General features: G+C 52.7%; 1 protein-coding gene across 2 annotated transcripts in view; it reads left to right on the top strand.

Moving 5' to 3' along the window:
- The first annotated feature begins 377 nt into the window (after positions 1-377).
- LOC115083680 (oocyte zinc finger protein XlCOF6-like) overlaps positions 378-17,722 on the top strand; it is a 31,357-nt gene continuing 14,012 nt past the window's right edge. Inside the window, exons 1-2 of one of the 2 annotated variants that reach the window (XM_029587638.1) lie at positions 378-512; positions 6,970-7,221. The gene's annotated coding sequence lies outside the window, so the exon portion shown is untranslated. The remainder of the gene's footprint in view (positions 513-6,969; positions 7,222-17,722) is intronic. The other variant, XM_029587639.1, reaches the window with a different exon arrangement.

The following is a 17,722-nucleotide window of genomic DNA, read 5'->3' as shown; positions in this document are numbered from 1 at the left end:
CCCCGGGCTGGCCCACCACCTCCCCTTCCCCATCTCGATTGTGCCTCCCTCTTCTTCCCCCTCCTCGGCCTGCTGCTCTGCGTTAAAATGTGCGTTCGGTGTTTTTAACTCCCGATGCATTATTAGCTTATTGTATCGGGAATTAAAAAAAAAAAAAAAAAAAGTAACCTGAGCGTTAAAAATGCGCGCTGAAAACCCAAGCATAGTTTTTTAACGCTCAGATTAATTGCATCGGCTCCTTTTTTTGTTTGCTGTAGACAACCCCGCCAGCAGTCGCAGAGTGATGACGCACTTGAAGCAGCAGCCCTGCCAGCAGTCTCAGATTGATGACTCATCGCAGCAGCAGCCAATCAGAAGTGGCAAGAGGATAAGGTCACTAGAAGAAGGGGACGGTGGCTGCAGCCTGCAGAAGGTGGAAGACGAAGATCTCTCCCCTACCTCGTGCTCATAACAAAGCAATTTACTTTTCTTAACCAGGAATAAGCGATTGCAGTGAAGCTCAGCCCCGGAGGGTAAGCGGTGCCTTTCCAGCCTGTTCTCTTCCCGGTGTCCCTGTGACATTTTCTAGCAGAAGCAGCAGCGCTGAGTGTGAGGAGCTCCAGGCAGGGGGCTCTGCACAGGGAGCAGGGGAGGGAAAGCAAAGCGGGGCCAGGTCTCTGATTCGGAATCTCAGCAGCCTCCCCGCCCTGAATTCAGTCCTCCTCATGAGCTGCGCTGATTGCTGCCCTGAGGTTTCCCATAAATTTGGATTTAAAAAACCTGAGCATTAAAATATGTTTCCTGGCGTGTAGCCAGATGGACTCAGGACAAATGGGATAGTATCCGCGTGCTAGCAGTTGGAGACGGATCTGACGTCAGCACGGGGGCGTGTATATATCCCCACAGGAAGCGCAGCTGTTCAGTAATTTCCGTCTCCAAAGCAGTTTGGAGTGCCTGCACGCTGGTTCAGCGTGCTTTCCAAGACTACTTTCATTTTTGTTTTCTTCTCTTCTAGATTCTACTTTTCCTTTCTTCAACACCTTTTTGAGCCCCGCGCTCCTCAGGGGCCGTTCTGGCCGTGCCCCCCAGTTGAGCTTCCCGGGGTGACTGCCATGGTCCCCCAGAGGTGAAAGTCCTCGGTCCCGCCGAGGCCCTCGCTCCCGGCGTGGACGAGGTAGCGGGTGCAGTGCCTCAACCACGGCGGTGAAAGGTATCGGCCCTTTCCCCTCGCAGCCGGAGACCGCCTGTGATCCTGCCCGGCAGCGCTGAAGATTTGGTACGGCGTACGTCTCTTCACCCAGGTCTCCGCTATCTAGAGGACCGGCGGCGTGGCAAGCCGTGGAGGACGCCATTTGTGGCCTTACTCAGGTATTCCGCGCCTGTAATGGGCGCGGCTTTTATTTTTTTTTTTCCTCCTTGTTCTTGCCTCTTGGCTGCCACTGTGAGTATGTGCCGCATATTGCTGCTGTATATCTATTGACTGCCCTTAGGTGTATATTGCTACCTGCTTCGTATTGTGCGGCTGTTTTTTCAGCGCCTATTGCTGTCGCATACTCTTGCTATTGGGCGCCTGTTCCTACTCAGCGCCTATTGCTGCCGCTTCCTATTGCTATTGTGCGCTTGTTTTGCTCAGCGCCTATTGCTGCCGCTTCCTATTGCTATTGTGCGCTTGTTTTGCTCAGCGCCTATTGCTGCCGCTTCCTATTGCTATTGTGCGCTTGTTTTGCTCAGCGCCTATTGCTGCCGCTTCCTATTGCTATTGTGCGCTTGTTTTGCTCAGCGCCTATTGCTGCCGCTTGCCTTTGCTATTGTGCGCTTGCTCTATTCAGCGCCTATTGCTGCCGCATCCTATTTCTATTGTGCGCCTGTTCTAGCCTGCGCCTATTGCTGCCGCATAGGAAGCGCACGCTTGCTATATTCTGCTCATGGATCAGCTCGCAGCCGCGGCCGCAGCTGCGCCGCCACTTGCCCTAGACGTTTCAGCTCTGGGCCTCTGCTCCGCGTGCCACGCGCGGTACTGACCCCGACTCCCTGTGTACCCAATGTGCGGCGGCCGGGGGACCCTCCGGCCAGGACCAGTCTCAGCCGCAGTTTTTTGATAGTTCACCTGCGGCTACCCCGGATTTGGGAGGCGGTCTCGACCGCTCGGGAATCCCGGGGGATCTGGTACCCCGGCGTTTTGAGGCGGCTTCCATTTCCTGGGTGGATCTTTTTCAGGGAATTCATGCCTTTGTCCAGATGCAGACGGCTTCGCGTCCTGCCCCTACGGTCCTTGCTGCGCCTGTTCTTCCGGCGGTTGCTGCGGTTCCTACGGGGGCGGCGTCTCCGGCGCATACTGCGGCTGCCACCATGATGGCAGCCTCTAGGGATCCGGTTCCGGGACCCTCGCAGCCTTCTCGGGAGCGGGACCTCCCGCTATTGGACAGTCCCGATCACTCGGACCAGGAGGTTTCACCGGACGAGTCCGAACTCCCGGACGAAGGGGACCTCCCCCCGGGGATTGCGCCATACAGGACTATGCGGCGTTTTTTCCCTAAGGAGGATCTCTCGGACCTCGTGTCTCAGTGTCTGGCGGAGTTGGAGATCACTGGACCCAGTGCTTCGATTCCTTCTGCGCAGAACCCCCTGCTGGAAGGTCTTCGTCCTACAGCCCGCCATTTTCCTTTCTTGCAGGCAGCTCAGCAACTCATTGATTTGGAATGGGCAGCACCGGCGGCCTCATTTCAAGGGGGCCGGGCCCTGAAAGGCATGTACCCATTGGCACCGGCTCTCCAGGACCTCCTGGCATGCCCTCAGGTGGACGCCTTAATTAGCGCTGTGGTCAAGCGCACTACCATTCCTGTGGAAGGGGGTTTGGCCCTCAGGGAGCCCCAGGACAGGCGGATGGACGCCATTCTGAAGCAAAATTTTGAGGTGGCAGCTCTTTCTTTGAGGATTGCGGCCTGTTGCACGGTGGTCACTCGTGCCTGCTTGTCTCAGGTCCGGAACAACGCTCCGGCGGCTGACATGGAGCCCGCTCTTTCCTTCCTCACCGATGCCGCATCGGATTTGGTTCGAACCACGGCTAAGGGGATCTCGTCTTCCGTGGCCACCAGGAGACACCTATGGATCCAGCCATGGTCCGCTGATACCCCTTCCAAGTCTCGCCTCACCAAATTGCCTTTTCAGGGCTCGTTTCTGTTTGGCAGTGACCTTGATAAGCTTGTCGCTTCCTGGGGTGCCTCTCCTGTGCCTCGCCTACCAGAAGACCGGTCCAGGAGGGGACAGCGCTCCGGTCCCCAGCCCTCCAGGGGCAGGGGTTCACAGCGATTTGTTCCATATAGAGGGCGCTACCAGACGCCGCGTCCTCCGGCCAGGAATCAGTCCTTTCGGTCCAGGCTGCGCAGACGGGGGAACGGGCCGGGCGGGGGTCCCGGTCGCATCCCACAATGAGAATTTGCCGATTCATCTGGGGGACGAAGCCATAGGGGGCAGGTTGACCCTCTTCTACCCCAGATGGGTCGAGATCACGTCGGACCAGTGGGTCCTCGCAGTTATCCGAGAGGGGTATTATCTGGACTTTCATCATCTTCCTCCGGACAAGTTTGTGGAGTCTTCATGTTCCTCGCTCAAGAAGGCAGCATTGGCGGCCACCCTGACGAGGCTCCTGACCTTGAACGCCATCCTCCCAGTGCCTGCCTGGGAAGTGAATTCTGGACACTATTCCATTTATTTCATAGTACCCAAGAAAGAGGGCACTTTTCGGCCTGTGCTGGACCTCAAATCCCTCAATCGGTACTTACGGGTGCCGAGGTTTCGCATGGAAACTCTGCGCTCCGTCAAAGCCGCAGTCCAGCCCGGAGAGTTCCTCACGGCATTAGACCTGTCCGAAGCCTATCTTCATATTCCGATACATCCAGATCATCAGCGCTTCCTCCGCTTCAAGGTTCTGGACCGCCACTTCCAGTTTCGGGCTCTCCCCTTCGGGTTGGCCACCTCCCCGAGGACATTCACCAAGGTGATCGTGGTTGTGGCGGCGGCACTCAGGCGGGACGGGATCTTGGTCCATCCCTACCTAGACGACTGGTTGATCAGGGCGAAGTCCCGAGCGGAGAGCCTGCGGACAACCGACAGGGTGATCGCCCTTCTGGAAAGCTTGGGCTGGGTCATCAACCTCAGCAAGAGCTGCCTACAGCCTTCCCAGTCCATAGAATATCTGGGGGTAAGGTTCGACACTCGGGCGGACACGGTCAGTCTTACGTCCAAGAGACAGTTGAAACTTCGGCAGCGTATCCAGTATCTGTTGGGAACCAGTCGGCCGTTAGCTTGGGATTATCTGCAAGTTCTGGGTCTCATGGCCTCCACTCTGGACGTGGTGCCTTGGGCACGAGCCCATATGAGACCACTACAGCATTCCCTGCTCTCTCGCTGGAGCCCCCATCACCGAGCCTATTCCACACACCTCCCTCTGCCGGTCCATGTTCGGACCCAGCTGCGGTGGTGGTTGCGGTCCGACCACCTGAGCAGGGGGTCGCGGATGTCCTCGCCCACGTGGATCTTGCTCACCACGGATGCCAGCCTCAGCGGCTGGGGAGCACATTGCGAAGAACTCACTGCGCAAGGGCGTTGGAACAGGGAGGAGTCCACATGGAACATCAATCGCCTGGAAGCCCGGGCAGTCAGACTGGCCTGCCTTCGTTTCGCTCCACGGCTGCGGCACAGAGCTGTCAGGGTGATGTCCGACAACGCCACCACGGTGGCCTACATCAACCGTCAGGGCGGAACCAGAAGCCGACAGGTATCTCTGGAAATCGCCCCACTCATGGTTTGGGCAGAGGCGAATCTGCGGGACATCTCCGCCGTCCACATTGCCGGGAAGGACAATACCACGGCAGACTTCCTCAGCAGGGGACGCCTGAATCCAGGCGAGTGGCAGCTGTCCCCCACAGCTTTCCAGATGATTGTCGATCACTGGGGGATCCCGGCCATGGATTTACTGGCAGACAAGTCCAATGCTCAGGTACCCAGATACTTCAGCCGCAGGCGCGACCCGTGCTCGCACGGCATCGATGCTCTGGTCCAGCCGTGGCCTCCGGGGACTCTTCTATATGCCTTTCCCCCGTGGCCTCTACTGGGTGCCCTCATCCACAGGATTCGGTCACACCAGGGCCTAGTTCTTCTGGTGGCCCCGGACTGGCCGAGAAGACCCTGGTACGCGGACCTCAGAAGCCTGCTGGCAGGGGAGCCTCTCCCCCTGCCTCCTCTCCGGGACCTTCTACGTCAAGGTCCCATTCTGCACGAGGATCCGGCTCAGTTCTCTCTTACGGTCTGGCCATTGAGAGGGCTCGACTGAAGAAAAAGGGTTACTCGGGGCCTGTGATTACTACACTCCTCCGGGCTCGCAAGTTTTCCACTTCCCTCACCTACGTACGAATCTGGAGAATCTTTGCAGCATGGTGCGACTCTCATGGCACCAGTCCACATGCCGCCACTATTCCTATTGTGTTGGATTTCTTGCAGGATGGGCTTCAGAAGGGTCTCTCCCTCAGCTCCATCAAGGTTCAGGTAGCGGCACTATCGTGCTATGGACCCAGGAGAGGTGGCAAGACTATCGCCAAGCACCCTGATGTTTCTCGTTTCCTGCAAGGCGTCAAGCATATTCGTCCGCCACTAAAGTGGCCTATACCCTTCTGGAACCTTAATCTGGTTCTGGATTTCCTTGCGGGATCCACCTTCCGACCCCTTCGGGGCTTGTCTCTACGGTCTCTAACCCTGAAGTTGGTATTCCTGCTGGCCGTATGCTCCGCACGCCGCGTCTCTGAACTACAGGCGCTGTCCTGCCGTGATCCCTTTCTACGTATCACTTCGGAGTCTATCCATCTTCGGACGGTTCCCTCCTTTCTCCCTAAAGTGGTTTCACAGTTTCATCTTAACCAAACCATATCCTTGCCTACCACGGTAGGTTTGAAGAAATCTGAAGAAGGCCGTTTATTACGCCATCTCGACATCGGCAGATTGCTGCCCAGGTATCTGACAATGACTCAAGACCTGCGGAAGACAGACCATCTGTTCGTCCTACACAGCGGGAAGAAGCAAGGTGAAGCGGCCTCTCGGCCCACCATTGCCCGCTGGATTAAAGACGTGGTCAGAGCCGCCTACGTGGCGGCTGGGAAGGCTCCGCCTCTACAGGTTAAGGCTCATTCTACCAGAGCCCAAGCGGCGTCTTGGGCTGAATCCCGGATGCTGTCACCGGCGGACATCTGTAAAGAGGCGACATGGTCCTCCCTCCATACCTTTTCTCGGTTCTACCGTCTGGATGTCCAGGCCATGGAGGACTCGGCTTTTGCGAGGGCGGTACTGCATGGTCCTCAGGCAGCCTCCCGCCCGGGCGGGGTGTAAAGCTTTGGTACATCCCATTTGTCCTGAGTCCATCTGGCTACACGCCAGGAAATGTTGAGATTACTTACCTGGTAATCTTGTTTTCCTTAGTGTAGACAGATGGACTCAGCATCCCGCCCAGCTGCCTGTGTCCATGGGTTTCACTGATTCCGGGTACGCCTTTGACTTTTGTGTTCCTAAGAGCGTACACTCTGCCTATATCCACGCCTTCCGGTTGGGAAGGCTGGCGGTCTCCGGCCACTGTCAATCGGTCAGGGGAGGCCTGTTTTCACTTTTTTCTTTACTTTTCATTGAGCGTCAGTACACACATCCATAACAGCTTTTGCAAGGAAGATTACTGAACAGCTGCGCTTCCTGTGGGGATATATACACGCCCCTGTGCTGACGTCAGATCCGTCTCCAACTGCTAGCACGCGGATACTATCCCCATTTGTCCTGAGTCCATCTGTCTACACTAAGGAAAACAAGATTACCAGGTAAGTAATCTCAACATTGTATCTGGAGTTAAAAAAAAAAAACAGTAACCTGAGCTTTAAAAATGCGCGCTGAAAACCCAAGCACAGTTTTTGAACGCTCAGATTATTGCATCGGCTCCTTTTTTGTTTGCTGTAGACAACCCTGCCAGCAGTCGCAGACTGATGACGCACTTGAAGCAGCACCCCAGCCAGAAGGCTCAGATTGATGACTCATCGCAGCAGTAGCCAATCAGAAGTGGCAGGAGGAGGAGGTCACTAGAAGGGGACGGTGGCTGCAGCCTGCAGAAGGTGGAAGACGAAGGTCTCTCCCCTACCTCGTGCTCATAACAAAGCAATTTACTTTCCTTAACCAGGAATAAGCGGTTGCAGTGAAGCTCAGCCCCGGAGGGTAAGCGGTGCCTTTCCAGCTTCTTCTCTTCCCGGTGTCCCTGTGACATTTTCTAGCAGAAGCAGCAGCGCTGAGTGTGAGGAGCTCCAGATAGGAGGGGGCTCTGCACAGGGAGCAGGGGAGGGAAAGCAAAGCGGGCTCAGGTCTTTAAATCCCAAAATGCAAACATCCTTATGAGCTGCTCTGATTGCTGCCCTGAGGTTTCTCATTAATTTGGATTTAAAAAACCTGAGCATTAAAATGTTAGGGTTTAGAGGTAAAAGCTTTGCCAAGAAAAATCCCCACAAGACCAGGTGGCTTGAATAGGAGCTGAGTGAGGGGTTAAGCACCACCCCGGTAAAGAGAGAAGAGGGGAGTTAGCCCAGGAGAGGCTCCTCTGATACATTACAGTTTTACTTATTTATTTATTATTTTTATATACTGACATTCGATCTGAGATATCACATCGGTTTACATTCAGGTACTGTAGGTACATAAACCTAAAATTTGTCCTTTGTACTCTATGTAATCTGTAATTTTATTTTAGTGTTTATTAATTTGTAGTTTTTATTGCTTTTTTCAATTTTGATATTCCTTATTTGGTGAGGGTCTGTCTGTATATTCCATGTGTGACTCAGGTGAGGGATTCACCTAATGTTTAGTCGTTGTGTAAGGATCTGTACCAGTCCAGCTTGTTTTGTTTTCCAATAGATATTTTTATAAATTTAAAAAACATTTCTAATTCACATTTGACAAAAAGCTCATTGTATAGCTGCTTTAGGGCATAACAAAAAATGTTTTAATTATATTCGGGGTAAAAAGTATGTGAGGGAGTTAGTTGGACTATTAGATGATCAAGGGGTAAAAGGAGAACTTAGGGATGACAAAGCCATAGCAGAGACTAATGAAATTGTTATTCACAGAGGAAGATGTAAGACATATACCCATTATTCTTCAAGAATTAACAACAATCTACAACATTTCAATGGCAATACCCCTCAAATTACAATTACCAACAAATATTTTCAGCATATGAGGGGAAACTGTAAAATACAGTATTAAATTCTTGGTCAATTATTAAAATATCAGGAATCGGTATCAGAGTATTCAGTGCTGCAAACCATCTCATCTACAGTGTTAGTATTTCTTAAAAAAAAAAAAAAGGGGGATGCTCTTTGTCAGTCGGCAGGAGCTTTTTCCTTTTAGCCTTCCAGGGGGTCGGCAGGTCCTGAGGGGGACCATCTTCCTTGGAATCGAGGCTCCGCTGTTAGGGATTGAGAACCCTGCCTTAGTCGGTCCTTAGTCGGGGGTGATACCGGGGAGCCCAGCTCACTCACCCCGAGGCAGACAGGACCCGTTCTTTCTCTTCGGTTTACAAGTAAGAGCGCTGCTGCAGGTTTGGGCGCCCGTTTCACTGCCTCTGCCGCAGGTTCTCCGCCGCTGCCGCCCGGGAAAGTTAAAAAAAAAATAAAGTTTTTGATTTCTTCTCAGCCGCTTTGCGATGCCTTGCGGTGCGGCCTGCAAAGCCTGTGCAGATGTGCGCGCGCCTTTCACGCAGTGGGCTTTGTGCTGCCTGCCTTCCCGAAGGGGAAGGCTCTTCAGAGTCTGTCGGGGGAAGCGTGTCTTGGTCGCGAAAGGGCTCTACATTATCCGGGCGTTTACAACCGCCGCCGGCAGACCCATTCCAGCTGAGAATGGGAACTGAGGCCATTTTGGCAACTTTTCGCATGCTGGCACCATTCCCGGAGGGGGAAGGGATTTCCTCTCCTCCTCTTTCCCCGCAGCCTACAGCCCCCGAGGGGGGGCTGTCACTCAAATAAATCTCCTGGCCCGACGGAGGAGAGCCCCGAGAGGGCTTCAGACTCCTCCTCTGATTCCTTCTCTTCAGATTTTGTATTGTTGCTGCAGAAGGGCAGCTCGGAGGCGCTTTGGAGAGGGTTCCAAGGTACGTGGGGCCCAGTTGTCCAGGAAGCCATAAGGTCAAGAGTCCTGGCCTACGGCTGCAGCGGGAGATCCAAAATCCAAGAGACCGCTACGGACTTTATCCCCCTATCTGCGGGATGATTCGTCCTCCGAGGATTCAGAGCAGGATGCTCAGAAGCCTAGTGGGGCATCTCATCAGGGGAAGCAGCCGGAGGAGGACCAGGATCTACCTACAAATCATAGAGGTCCTCAAATTGTTGAGGGAGATGACCCAAAGGTGGTCCGCCTGTTTCTCAGGGATGAGTTTGGCTCATTAATTCTGGCCATTCTGGAAGAATTGGGACTTGAAACCCTTAAGGAGGATTCTCGGATGGGTTCTGTGGATCCCGTCATGGTGGGCCTGCGTGGTCCAACCAAATGGTTTCCTTTTCATCTCTCTTTTACGGATTTGTTGTTCCAAGAGTGGGATTCTCCTGACCTGGGTTTGAAGGTCAGGCAATGGACAAGTTGTATCCCTTACCAGAGGAAGCCTTAGACCTTCTCCGTGTCCCTAAAGTGAATGCAGCGGTATCAGCTGTCACAAAAAAGACCACTATCCCTGTGACGGGGGCGACGGCGCTCAAAGATTTCCAGGATTGGAAGCTGGAGGTGCAGCTTAAAAAGATATTTGAGGTGTCTGTGTTGGATGCTCGAGCTGCCATGTGCAGTAGTTTCTCCTTGAGATCAGGTCTTCGCTGGGTTCAGCAACTGCAAAATAGCACCGCCCTAACTGTGGACGAAACGGTGCAAGCAGGACATCTCGAGGCAGCGGTCGCTTATAGTGCAGATGCTCTTTTATGACCTTTTGCGTACTTCAGCCAGGTCTATGGCTTCAGCTGTTTCGGACCACAGGCTTTTCTGCTTACGAAATTGGTCAGTGGATGTTTCCTCTAAAGCTCAACTGGGTTCTTTGCCCTTCAAAGGAAAACTTTATTTTTGGGAAAGACCTGGAGGACATGATTCAATCCTTGGGAGAGAACAAGGTACACGGTATACCAGAAGATAGGCCAAGATCAAGGGGCTCTTTTCCGTCTTGCTCGCGGCTACAGGGAAATCGGAGATTCTGTTCATCCTGGTCATCCGGATATTCCTTTCGACAGCCATCAGGAAGACAATAGTCCTGGTCCCAGTCCTTTCGAGGCCGGCGCTTCAGCAGACCAGGAGCTCCTCAGTCCGCCAGTGGTGTCAAGTCCTCCCAATGATGAGAGGCTGGTCTATTCCTCTGCTCCAGTGGTGGGAGGCACACTGTCTCGATTTTATGAGGAATGGGCCACTCTAACTTCCAACCAGTGGGTCTTCAATATGATAAAGCATGGTTATGCATTAGATTTTGCTCAACGCCTCTGAGATTGTTTCCTCGTCTTCCCCCTGCTCGTATGTTGAGAAGCGCCGGGCGGTAAAGGACACATTGCACCGTCTCCTCAAACGTGGGGCAATTGTAAAGGTTCCTCTCGTGGAACAGCGAAGGGGCCATTATTCCAAAGAAAGAGGGCGCCTTCCGGCCCATTCTCAATTTAAAAAGAGTAAACAGATGCCTCCGGATTCCACAGTTTCGCATGGAAACTCTGAGGTCCGTCATTGCGTCGGTGAGAAAGGGAGAATTCTTGGCGTCTCTGGATCTCACAGAAGCATACCTGCACATCGGCATCCAGTCCAACCACCAGAAATTCCTGAGGTTTGCCATGCTAGGCCACCATTTTCAGTTTTGTGCCCTGCCATTTGGCCTCTCCACAGCAACCAGGACTTTTACCAAAGAAATGATTGTGGTGGCGGCACAGCTCCGGAAGGAAGGTTTTTTTCCTTCATCCGTATCTGGACAATTGGCTCATTCAGGCGAAGTTGGAATTGCTTTGCCACTCGGCGGTTCAGCAGGTGCTTCAGCTGTTGGAATCACTCGGATGGGTGATCAGCTTCGCCAAGAGTCACCTTTTTCCCTCTCAGTCCTTGGAATTTCTGGGAGCATGGTTCAACATACAGCAAAGCCGAGTCTTTCTAACTGGGGACCGAATCATCAAGCTGCAGGAACAGGTTCGAGATTTGTTATCAAAGCATCCTTCCAGAGTCTGGGATTATTTGCGAGTCCTTGGATCGATGACGTTCACCCTCGAGTTGGTTCCCTGGGCCTTTGCTCATATGAGACCTCTGCAATCCGTGTTACTGTTACGACTGGGCTCCAGTCAGGAGTCGTGAACACCACCCAGAAGGGTGGCTCCAGGTTGAGAGAGACAAGAATGGCTAATACAGGGTCTGGGTCCAGGCTGGGTCAGGGCAGGCGGCAGATAGCAGTGTCTGGGTCCAGGCTGGGTCAGGGCAGGTGGCAGAAAGCAGTGTCTGGGTTCAGGCTGGGTCAGGGCAGACGGCAGAAAGCAGTGTCTGGGTTCAGGCTGGGTCAGGGCAGACGGCAGATAGCAGTGTCTAGGTTCAGGCTGGGTCAGGGCAGACGGCAGATAGCAGTGTCTAGGTTCAGGCTGGGTCAGGGCAGGCGGCAGAAAGCAGTGTCTAGGTTCAGGCTGGGTCAGGGCAGGCGGCAGAAAGCAGTGTCTAGGTTCAGGCTGGGTCAGGGCAGGCGGCAGAAAGCAGTGTCTAGGTTCAGGCTGGGTCAGGGCAGGCGGCAGAAAGCAGTGTCTAGGTTCAGGCTGGGTCAGGACACAGTAAGCAGGGCAAGGCAGGTCAGAAGGCCCGTAGGCCACACACACACACACAGAAGGCCCGTAGGCCACACACCGTAAGCGGGGCAAGGCAGGTCAGAAGGCCCGTACGCCACACACACACAGAAGGCCCGTAGGCCACACACCGTAAGCGGGGCGAGGCAGGTCAGAAGGCCCGTAGGCCACACACACACAGAAAGCCCGTAGGCCACACACCGTAAGCAGAACAAGGCAGGTCAGAAGGCCCGTAGGCCACACATACACAGAAGGGCCCGTAGGCCACACACCGTAAGCAGAGCAAGGCAGGTCAGAAGGCCCGTAGGCCACACATACACAGAAGGCCCGTAGGCCACACACCGTAAGCAGAGCAAGGCAGGTCAGAAGGCCCGTAGGCCACGCAAGGCAAGGAAAAGGCCCGAAGGCCACGCAAGGCAAGGAAAGGCCCGAAGGCCGCGCAGGGCAAAGCAAGGAAAGGCCCGAAGGCCGCGCAAGGCTAGAGCAGGGAGCCCAGGAGAGCTCGATGCCGAAGCCCCGAGGGAACTGTCAGGCAGGGTTATAAGGGCACACCCAGAGCATAGAGTGGACAGAGGAGATGGACTGGGCCTGTCAGGAAAGCCAGCACTAGAGGGACCCCTGGTGGTGAGGCGGTTGCACTGCAGCCAAAACTGTAACAGTTACTTTCCCGTTGGAGCCCAGTGTCTGAGCAATTTCATCTTCCTCTGCCTCTTACAGAGTCTGCTTGTTCCAGTCTAGATTGGTGGCTCAACCAGGACAACTTGAGCTGTGGAGTATCTCTGGAGATCCCAGATTGGACAGTGGTCACCACGGACGCCAGTCTCTCCAGTTGGGGAGCGGTGTGTCGGGAGAGGTCAGTATAGGGCCAGTGGTTGAGGGAGGAGTCCCAGTGGTTGATCAATTGTCTCAAGACCAGAGCAGTGCGATTTAGCTCTGCATGCCCTTCGACCAAGTCTGCAAGGGAAGTCAGGATTCTCTCCGACAATGCGACTACAGTGGTTTATATCAATTGACAAGGGGAACCAAGAGCCGACTGGCGGCGGGTGAAACGTAACAGTTGATGAGCTGGGCAGAAACGCATTTGGTCAGCATTGCAGCCTCTCATTTCGCCGGGGTCGACAATGTTCAGGCCGACTTTCTCAGTCGCAATCGCCACGATCCTGGGGAGTGGGAGCTCTCGGCGGAGGCATTTGACCTCATCTGCGACGTTTCGCAATGCCAAGGCTCCTCGTTTCTTCAGTCATCGCCACGAGCCAGGAGCGGAGGGCGTGGACGCTCTGGTTCTCATCTGGCCAAAGAACGTTCTTCTGTACCTGTTTCCTCCATGGCCTCTGATTGGCTGCGGCGCATAGAATCTCACCTGTCGGAGGTGATTTTGGTGGCTCCGGAATGGCCGAGGCGTCCATGGTTTGCAGATCTAGTCAATCTCGTGGTGGACGGACCCCTCCGGCTACGAGACCTCTCGAACCTTCTTCGGCAGGGGCCCGTTTGTTTAGAAGAGGCAGATCGCTTTTGAAAGGCAGTGTTTAAAGAGCAAGGGCTACTCGGATGCAGTTGTGGCTACCCTCTTGCAGTCTAGGAAGCCCTCTACTTCCCTGGCCTGTGTCAGGGGTTGGGGGATTTTTGAGATGTGGTGGATGGATCAGGGGGTGGCTCCTACTGCTGCCTCAGTTTCACATATTTTGTCCTCCTTACAGGCGGGGCTCGCGAACGGCCTTTCATGCAGTTCGTTACGGGTGCAGGTGGCGGCTCTCGGTTGTATCCACGGTAAAGTTGGTGGCGCACCGTTGGGTGTGCATCCGGATGTAGCACGTTTTCTCCGAGGGGCAAAACATTTATGTCCGCCGGTCAGGAACCCTTGTCCATCGTGGATCTTGAACGTGGTTCTCAAGGCTCTGTGGGGGGCTCATTTTGAACCAATGAAGAGGGCGACGCTAAAAGATCTTACGTTAAAGACTGTGTTTTTCATGTGGCTATTTCCTCAGCTCGTCGAGTGTCGGAGCTTCAGGCGTTATCCTGCAGGGAACCCTTCTTGGAGGATTACGGACACGGGAATTGCACTACAAACGGTTCCATCCTTTCTTCCAAAAGTTGTATTCTCATTTCATTTGAATCAGTCGGTGGAGCTCCCGTCTTTTACTGACTTGCATTGTGCCGATCCCCAGTCGAGAGATCTGAGGAAGCTGGACGTGCGTCACATTTTCTTGTGTTATTTGGAGGTTACTAATAGTTTCCGTGTGTTGGATCATCTTTTTGTGTTGTGCAGCGGTCACAACCGGGGACACAAGGCGTCCAGGGCTACGGTTGCTCGCTGGTTGAAGGAGGCTATTGCTTTGGCGAATCTGCTTCAAGGCCGAGCACACCAGGTTGGGCTTTGAGCACATTCCACCTGTTCGCAGGCAACTTTGTGGGCGGAGTGTCAGCAAGTTTCGCCACAAGAAATTTGTAGGGCGGCTACATGGAAGTCGTTGCACACCTTTGCGAGGCATTGCCGGTTGGATGTCTGAGCCCCAGACTCTGGGGGTTTGGTGAAGCTGTGATCCGAGCGGGACTCTCAGGGTCCCACCCTAACTGGAAGAGCTCTGGTACATCCCAGGAGTCTAGGCTGATCCGGGTAGATACAGGGAAAAGAAAATTGGTTGTTACCTTCTAATTTTCGTTCCTGTAGTACCACGGATCAGTCCAGAGTCCCGCCCGTTTTTCAGTATTCGGATGTTGGAGAGTCCACTTGTTCACTATTTAAGATAATATTTCTGCAGAATTAATCTTATTTATACGCTCACGGGTTCTGTTTATCTTAGAGTCCGTGAGTGTGTTAACTACCGGTTTCTTCCCCCCGGTTTCCTGTGGGGATGTTCATTTGTTCTAAAGGTTTATCTAGTTCTGCTTTCATACAGTTAAATACTGACAGACTGTAGGTGGCACCTCAGGATATAGGGCAGAGTCTGTCAAAACTTCTCTGTCTCCATCTGCTGGTGGGGAGGCAAAACCCAGGAGTCTGGACTGATCCGTGGTACTACAGCAATGAGAATTAGCAGGTAAGAACCAATTTTCTTCTCTGCTGCGGTGATACCAGATGGTCCCTCTCTCAGTTGAGACTTCCTAAGGTGATTTCTGTGGTCCTTCAGATGTGGGCCTTGGTCCGGTAGCTGGTTTTTCAGCTGGCATGGACTTACGTGATTGTACAGCTTAAAGGAAGCCGAGCGCAGTGGTGACTGCAAATACCCTCTCCCCAGCAGCCGGAGACCGTGTCTGTACTCGGCTGGGAAGGGCTGAGCTCAGATAAGTTTAAAAAAAGAAAGTCGGAGACAGAGTAGAGGGATTGTGTAGGACTTCCTCCGATCTCTGTGCTCGGCGCGCTGCTCCGACATTCGTTCCCGCACCCGTGGGGGTTAAGGGAACTGGGCAGCCTGGCAGGTTGAGCAGCCCTGGTGGGCTAGGCCCCGCTGTTAGGCTTTTTCCTGTGCACCGCGTGGTAGGCTGCGGTGGCGTTTTTGCACGCTTTTCTGCACGTTCATCTGCCCTCTACAGGACCGTCGGTGTGCGCAGTGCATCCGGCTGTGGGTCTGAATCATGCGCCCAGTTTCTTTTGGGTGCGCTGCCTGTGTGCACAATCTAACAACGGTTATGCACCAAGGTTTGGAGCGGTGACCGTGTGCTTAGTTTTGCTGCGCATAGACTTGAGATGCCTAACTTTTGTGCACTTAAATGTTTTCAGCGAGAATCGGCTGGACGCACATCTTCAGTCGCCTGTTAAGCGTACTGATGAATTAATGGCGCCAGTGACCAAGAAACCTAAGCGCCTTTCTCTCTGTGCTGCCTGTCATATTCAGGCATCTCAGCCTGGAGTGCCCTCTAATGTGTCAACGCAGCTTAGAGGCTCAGGGAGAATTATCTTCCTCTGATTTTGCTAAGCCTGGTTCTTCCCAGCCTGATGATGGCCTGGGTAAGGACTTGACCATCAATACAAGTGCAAGAATAAAGTGAGGTCCTGGGAAAGTTTTTCAAATTGGTTATTTATTTAATATTTCATTGCGGCTACTCCTTATTTGAGATACAGTCCTTAGATGGAATCCCCCAACACGGTCCCGTGTTTCGCCACCCGGCTGCCTCGGGGGGGGGGGGGGGGGAGAATAATTTAAGCAAATATCTGAAAACACAAACATACACAATACCCAGGATCTGAACTAATACCTCACGGACTCTTGACATAAAGGTGCACAGTTTCATAAACAATTAATGTACAGATTCTCAAAGAACATACCTGATCGGAGTGCACCTACAGCGTCTTGCCACAACGTTTAGAAGCGCTGCCTTTGAGCGCGAAAATCACCTCAATAGTTTGCCAGCTGTGATGTCTAATGAGCGCCGGCCTAAAGCGCCAACATCATTGTCCTAATATGGAGTCTGCAACTGGCAGCGCTTTTAAACGTTGTGGCAAGACGCTGTAGGTGCACTCCGATCAGAATCCATGACAGCTTGATACAGGTATGTTCTTTGAGAATCTGTACATTAATTGTTTATGAAACTGTGCACCTTTATCTCAAGAGTCCGTGAGGTATTAATTCAGATCCTGGGTATTGTGTATCTTTGTGTTTTCAGATATTTGCTTAAATTATTCCCCCCCGAGGCAGCCGGGTGGCGAAACACGGGACCGTGTTGGGGGATTCCATCTAAGGACTGTATCTCAAATAAGGAGTAGCCGCAATGAAAATATTAAATAAATAACCAATTTGAAAAACTTTCCCAGGACCTCACTTTATTCTTGCACTTGTATTGATGGTCACAATTGAGAGTGCAAGGTCTACTTGGGTCTGGGTAAGGACTTGTCCGGAGGAACCCCTGACCTTGGAGCTCCCTTGACTGGTTCCTCTGCAAGGGACGGCGGCTCAGTGGGATCCGCACAAATGCCTTTGGGTTTTGGCACGGATCCTTCTGCCTTTTCTTGGGTAGAATTTTTTCAAGGATTGCAATCCTTTCTTCAGACGCAGTCCTCCGCCCCGTCCAATCCTGTCAGGTCAGATCCTCAGGCATAAGAACGTAAGAAATTGCAATGCTGGGTCAGACCAAGGGTCCATCAAGCCCAGCATCCTGTTTCCAACAGAGGCCAAAACCAGGCCACAAGAACCTGGCAATTACCCAAACACTAAGAAGATCCCATGCTACTGATGCAATTAATAGCAGTGGCTATTCCCTAAGTAAACTTGATTAATAGCCGTTAATGGACTTCTCCTCCAAGAACTTATCCAAACCTTTTTTGAACCCAGCTACACTAACTGCACTAACCACATCCTCTGGCAACAAATTCCAGAGCTTTATTGTGCATTGAGTGAAAAAGAACTTTCTCCGATTAGTCTTAAATGTGCTACTTGCTAACTTCATGGAATGCCCTCTAGTCCTTCTATTATTTGAAAGTTTAAATAACCGATTCACATCTACTCGTTCAAGACCTTTCATGATCTTAAAGACCTCTATCATATCCCCCCTCAGCCGTCTCTTCTCCAGGCTGAACAGCCCTAACCTCATTAGCCTTTCTTCATAGAGGAGCTGTTCCATCCCCTTTATCATTTTGGTAGCCCTTCTCTGTACCTTCTCCATCGCAATTATATCTTTTTTGAGATGTGGCGACCAGAATTGTACACAGTATTCAAGGTGCGGTCTCACCATGGAGCGATACAGAGGCATTATGACATTTTCCGTTTTATTCACCATTCCCTTTCTAATAATTCCCAACATTGTTTGCTTTTTTGACTGCCGCAGCACACTGCACCGACAATTTCAATGTGTTATCCACTATGACGCCTAGATCTCTTTCTTGGGTTGTAGCACCTAATATGGAACCCAACATTGTGTAACTATAGCATGGGTTATTTTTCCCTATATGCATCACCTTGCAC

Source organism: Rhinatrema bivittatum, chromosome 2 (assembly GCF_901001135.1).
Source record: "Rhinatrema bivittatum chromosome 2, aRhiBiv1.1, whole genome shotgun sequence".
Taxonomy (NCBI): domain Eukaryota; kingdom Metazoa; phylum Chordata; class Amphibia; order Gymnophiona; family Rhinatrematidae; genus Rhinatrema; species Rhinatrema bivittatum.
This window is presented reverse-complemented; position numbering and strand designations above follow the sequence as displayed.